General features: G+C 40.9%; 1 long non-coding RNA gene across 1 annotated transcript in view; it reads left to right on the top strand.

Moving 5' to 3' along the window:
* The first annotated feature begins 261 nt into the window (after positions 1-261).
* LOC138287995 (uncharacterized) overlaps positions 262-6,332 on the top strand; it is a 30,273-nt gene continuing 24,202 nt past the window's right edge. Inside the window, exon 1 of the long non-coding RNA XR_011202309.1 lies at positions 262-457. This is a non-coding gene — a long non-coding RNA (uncharacterized lncRNA). The remainder of the gene's footprint in view (positions 458-6,332) is intronic.

Below are 6,332 nucleotides of genomic sequence, written 5' to 3'. Positions count from 1 at the left end.
GAAATCGAAAGGCATTTTAAAGCCCTCCGCTGCAAAGAGAAAACCTCACGGGAAGATTTTTTTATCGGAAGCCAGTTAGTCCCTGCTCCTTTGCTTTTAGCTGTAGAGTCAGAGCAGTTGCATCTTGAACTAACAAATACGTTTGAGATACCACTGGCATTTATACTATGTAATGCATTATTAACAGTTCAGTCACTGAAAACGGATGATGTTCAATGTGACGGCGCGTGGGTGTGGCGCTGCCACACTCGTGACCGTAACGAGGCGGGGCGGCAGACATTTTGCCTATCTTATGAAGTTGCTAGTCAGTCGCCCTTCTACGCTCGGAGGGGGTTTAGGATCGCCTTCGTGTGCTGTTGAATAGCAGAAGAAAAAAAATCACAGTGGATGCGTCATTGCTTTTCCTGAACGTGACAGATAACATTTATATTTGTAGTAACGGACGTAAATGTTTCAGGTACTTCAAATCTGATTATTTGTATGATTCCTTAAAAATGTTTTTCGTAGGTTATCACCATACAAATTGTAGAGATATTTTTTATGTTTGTTGGCGCTTGATGTTATGCATGGCAAATGTTAAATTCATATGTAAGGACAATTTATTTAACAAGCATCACCTTTTGTTTGGAAACGAAGGTAATGTTTTGCATTTTTTATCTGTGTCTATAGCAAGCAGACAAGACATTGTTCGGGTACCTAACAAACTGCTTATACATACGTCCATCTCAGCTTTTTTCCTAAACCATTTTCTGCATTTCTGGGAGAACTGTACTACATTAGAAAATGTGGGGTATCCTTGAATTTGTAAAACAAATTGTTGAAGATGCAGATACGTTTTATTTTCTCTGTTGGCCGTTTTATTCACTTCCCTGTTTGGACCGAGCGACGCCTTTGCTGTAGTGGGCAACTGCGCACAGTTAGAACACGTTAAGCCCGTTTGACATGTTCCCAGTTTGGATCATTAGTGACCAACCTCTATATATAATTTAGCCGAATAAAGTGGATAACTTGTTATTTAGAATTCTTATCTTATTGTGTAATCATTCTGGGAATATCGACCGGCACATTTAATTTAATGCATAACAGTATTGTGTTCATCTCAGAAGCCTTTCTCGGGCTGTTGATTCTTTTGTGCGTTTTGCAAGTCTTTGTACTTGTTCAATAAGTTTACTCCTGGATTAGAAGAGTCAGTGCCCACAGTTGGGCAATTCCCAATTGACTCGAGCTAGAGCACACAGGAAAGTGGGATAGGAGAAAATCCCATTTCATCTTTTCTCCACACCTAAAAACTACATCCATTTTGATAACCTTAATATGAAAATTAGAAGGCCTTTCACAGTTTTTAAAAACTATGGCCAGGTGTACTAAGTATTTTTCCGGTCACAAGGATGCTTTTTCCTTTGCACAAAAGGCAATATGCAATTCAGTAACTTGTTACTGACTTGCGTTTTGCTTTTGCGACTTGGTATTCGGAAGGGGCATGTTTAGAGCGTCCCTTGCTAATACCGAATAGCAGTGCTATGTATGAATGTTTTGAGACTGGAGTGCGGTTGCAAAACATTCATATTTTACCGATTCCTTAGAGAAGGTGGTGAGCCATTGGCAAACGGGAAGGAGTCCAAGGGATCCCTTCTTCCCCTTTGTGAATGTGGGTGCAAACATTTTTTAAGTGCAGGCAACTGACTACTCTTAACAAATGAAAAGAAAACTTTTCGTTTTTAGGTAGAGCTTCTTGTATACTTCAGTGGGCTTAAAGCCATTTCATTTGTTCATGTCAGTGTCATTTAAAAATCCTTGCTTGCTAGTGGTCAGTCATTCCTCTTTGTCCTTCCTTTTTTAGGTTGAGCATAGCAGCGCCCAAGTGCTGTTCTTCTCGACATGTTGTAATCTATTCTCTGGGCTTGAACCACACCCATCTCGAGCCCATCACTTACATTTGTTCCTGCGTCTGCCTTTCAAAAACCCCTTTATGTCGTTGGTAAATGCTTTACGTTTGGTCTGCCTTGAGGCTGTTTTGTTACTACCTTGGAGACTGACCCTGTTACATGGATTAACTTAATCTGGCGCTCTATTTTTTCTTTTGTCTACCTGCTTCGCTCATGGTGGTATTTTGTTTCTACATCTTCCTTGGTTTTGGGCATCTTGCTGTTTCTTTGCAATGTCTGAGGGGGCTTTTTTATTTTATTTTTATTGCAGTTTTATGTAGCGCGAACTTGACACAAACGGTATTGGAGAGCTTAATTACTTTGCAGTTTAATATAGCGCCAACTAGATACAGAGGTATTTTGCGCTTTACATGAGCACCATTTACATTAAACAAGAACACATAAATTTTTGGTAGCAAGGGGAGATTAAACAATTTGTCCAGAATCACAAGATTTTGAGCCGGCACTGAGACTGGAACTGTTTTCCACAGCTCCAAAGTCGGCAGCTCCGACCCTTATGCCACATCCTCTCCTCTAGGGTTCTTTGGTGTGTGCTTGGGCAGTCTGGGAATAACTTGTTTTTTCTTATATAGGGCTTGATAACACAGGTTCTGCCATTTCATGGCACTGAAAAGAAGGTGCCATTCTAAATAAAATCGCTATAATTCATTTGCATCAACCTGTGCAGAGATGAAGAGGTGACAAAGCTATGTCAGGATTGTAATCTGTGACATTCTCGGTCTTTAAAGAGCTCTGCAGTGGGTGCATTAACCAACTTACTTGCATAGAGTTTAACACTAAGCAATAACACATTCTCTTGATAACCTCTGGAGGGTCACCAGCCAAGCACATAGGTTAGTTCTAGGCAAGAAGATGGCGAAAGGTATTGTCTCCAAAATGGTGAAAAAGGAGTTGTGACTCCAGATCCAAGCACTTCGCGGCCTCAAGCTTGATAGCAAAATACATCTAGCCTTTGGATGTAAATTGGGCCTCTTCAAGTAGTGTTCATTTAGCACCAGCTCGATACAAAGCTATTACATCGCTTTACATGAGCACTGGTTAAGTTACACAAGAACAAATTCATTTTTGGTAGCAAGGGGTGATTAAGTGATTTACCTAGAATCGCAGGATGTTGAGCCGCTGCAGAGACTTGAACCATGTTCCTCATCTCCAAGGTCGGCAGCTCTGGCCCTTACGCCACATCCTCTCCCCTAGGGTTTTTTGTGTGGTGCGTGTTGGGGCAGTCTGGGAATAACTCTTTTTTTTAAATAGCGCTTGATAATACAGGAGCTGCCATTACAAAGTTCTGCAAAGCCAGTGCCATTCTTAACAAAATCGATCTAATTAATTTGCAGTTAAGCTGCCTCTTTTGTTATTATCTTTGTATACAGTCAGTGTTTTTAAAAGTTAGACTGGTATTGCCACTGTAGAGGAATAATTCTTTTAAAAGTTCAGCACACAGAAATATGTGGCTGCCCCCTTTTTCTTTGCTCCTAACTCTTTTGACCCCCTCATTCGCTGGGTAAAATGCCATGAAGGTGCTTAATTGTGGCTTGTTTTATTGCTAAAAAAGTTTAGGCATCTCTAGGGTATCGCAGCCAGTCTGTAGGAATGAAGCAAAAACACTCCCAAGTTGGCAGCCTTGTTGTGTCCTCTCTCCTGCAGCGACAGGCCTGGGAGGGTTGCTGTGGTACCTGGCACACATTAACTACACTCCAAACCAAAACACATAGGTAAAGGACATTGTAATTCACAATACCAATAGCTCTAACGCTCTCAAATATGAGACCGATTGCACTGCAAATGATTGTTCTCTTTGGGAACAGGGGCTGTATAATTATGCGTTTTCGTGTTGATGTGCTCTTTGGGGGACTTTTGTTTTCTTGGTTTCCTGCTTGTGTTTGGCGAAGCTTCCCTTTTTCATTTGCAGAGCATTCTTTCTCTCAGCTAACGTAACCATGTAGTTCCTACTTACATTTCACATGCTTTACTTAATCTAGCATTCTCTATGCATGTTTGCTTTTCCCAGGATGTTGCACCTTTTTTTTTTCCAGCCACCATATTGCTTTTGTCTCCCCTCCACGTAACCTTAACGCATAGCATAACTTTTCACAAAATGGGCGCCACGCTTCATTTTTCAGCATGGCACCTTAAAGTCATTGGGGATGTGTTGAATTCAAGGGTGCAGTATCTTATGTGGCCAAAAGAGGTCCCAAGAAACGCCTAGGTGCAGCCTGTGGTACTGCACCCTTTCCCTGCTTCGTGCACATTTGAACGGTAAATGTTGCAGGTTTATTTCAACTAGCATTTTATAAGTGTAAAAGCATTATAGTAACCATGTTCTTCCTTAGTTCATTTTACATGCTTAACTTAATCTTGTTTTTTGGTCCATGCTGTCCAAAGCGTTCCCACTGTAATTAACACTCTCCGTCAACAGATGTCTCAAATGTGGCTTAGCGCCAAAGCTACTCCTTTTGTAACTGGAGAACAAAGTTCGAGTATTGGTGTCGGTTAACCATCCAGTGATTCTGGGCAATTCACTTACTCTCCCTGTATCCCCATAAAATGAATCTGCACTCATGTAATATAATTGGTGCTCCTGTAAAGCGCTTTGGTGCCTGCTGGTCGAGTTTGCGCTATATAAAGCTGCAAAATAACCACAGTAATTATTATTATTATTTTTTTAATTTTAAGCCATACGTCGCCCAGCACCAAGAATTCATATAGCTGTCGAGCTTGAAGTCGCTTCAAAATGTATACCCTGTCATCCTTTGTGGCAATGAAAGGTGCTTTCAGTCGGGTATGAAGTGCGGTCTGTTGGATTTCACCAGGAATTTTTACACACAGACAAAAACGCGTCCACACACTCGCCCTCTCTCTGTTTGTAAACTCTTCAAAAACGTTGGTCATTTCACAATCTAATGTGCTGTATCCCACTTACTACACCTACAGATATGCATTCCTCTCTTTCTGCTGCCCTTAAGCCTCTCTCCTGTGCCCTGCGTACCATATAATAGTATGTTTCAGCCACTGAAAGCGTGGGATGTAAAAGTATGTTTACACAGATTAGCGTTTGTCCACGTTCATTAAAAGCCACCTCTTGTCCGCCATCATGTCTCAATTTTGCCCCAGGTAAAGATCCATGTTTGTCGTAAACTCTTTAGTGAACGCTTTTCAGGAGAAGAACCATCTTTATAAGATATACTCTCCCACGTCTACTGACAAATGCAGCCTAATCCACTTCTCTAATTGTGCAACAGCATTTATCCTACTTTTGCCCTAGTTCTTCTATGGGGCATCTTAAGGATTTTGGGGACCCTGTGCCAAACAAATTTTTGGGGGCCCCTGTTCATAAAAGATTTTAATTTATGATCCAGTTCCAGCTTCCTCTTTGGCCAGGTCATTAACAATGCACAGGCACATTCGTCCACATTTTTAAGGTGTTTACATCTAATATTTAGGGGCGGTGATGTGTGTTTTCAATACTTGTAACGTAGCACCTCACTAATATTACTGTTAATAATCTCCGTGACACCTTCTCATTTCTCATGTCCGAGGTCCTGTTTTGGTCTAAAAGAACCTTTTTTTTATGGCTACTGCATGAAACAAACACATTTCTCTGAAAATGTCAGTAACAGTCCCTAACACATCACCTGCGTTAAAAATTACAAGAAAACGGTGCTAAAACAATCTAAGAAATGTTCAAGGTCATCAGGGCAAAACTCTCTACAGTAAATGGAAGTGCTTTAGTTATATGCAGGGCCACAGGAATTACGTGGCAGAGAGGACAAATAATGCGGCAGGGATGACCAATTTATGTGGCTATAAAAGTCCAGTTATGCATTTACAACACTAATAGCTCTAACTCAAGCATATGCAAGACCTATTGCATTGCAAATGCTTGTTTTTGTAATGCATTCCGTTTTCCTTTAAAGGACAACGGGCTGCATTACAAAAAATAAATTGCTTTATTTAAAAAGCAATCACAGACATGGTGGTCTGCTGACACCAGCAGGCCAACATCCCTGTGATTGTGGCCATTCCCAAATGGATCGCAAGTTGCAAACGGCCTCATGAATATTAATGAGGCAGGTCTCTTGCAATTCATTTGGGAATTGCAGACAGTATCTGAGACACTGTAGAACATCACAGTTTGCGATTTCCTAATAGCGAATCACAAGAATTTGCTATAAGGCAATAGCAAATCACTTTTTTCATACATCTGGCACTAATGGCCAGATGTACAATACATTTTATCAGTCACAAATGGCCAATTGGCGACTGGTGAAATGCATTATCTTAAGTACCTACCCTATTTAGCAAGTCACTATATATTACAGACTCGCAAAATAGGGCTTGCAAGTCGCTATTAGAAAGGGGCAAATAAAGGGCGTCCTTTCTTAATAG

The sequence above is a fragment of the Pleurodeles waltl genome, chromosome 4_1, assembly GCF_031143425.1.
Source record: "Pleurodeles waltl isolate 20211129_DDA chromosome 4_1, aPleWal1.hap1.20221129, whole genome shotgun sequence".
NCBI classification, from domain to species: domain Eukaryota; kingdom Metazoa; phylum Chordata; class Amphibia; order Caudata; family Salamandridae; genus Pleurodeles; species Pleurodeles waltl.
Note: the sequence above shows the minus strand (reverse complement) of the source record. Positions and strands in the feature narration are given on the sequence as shown.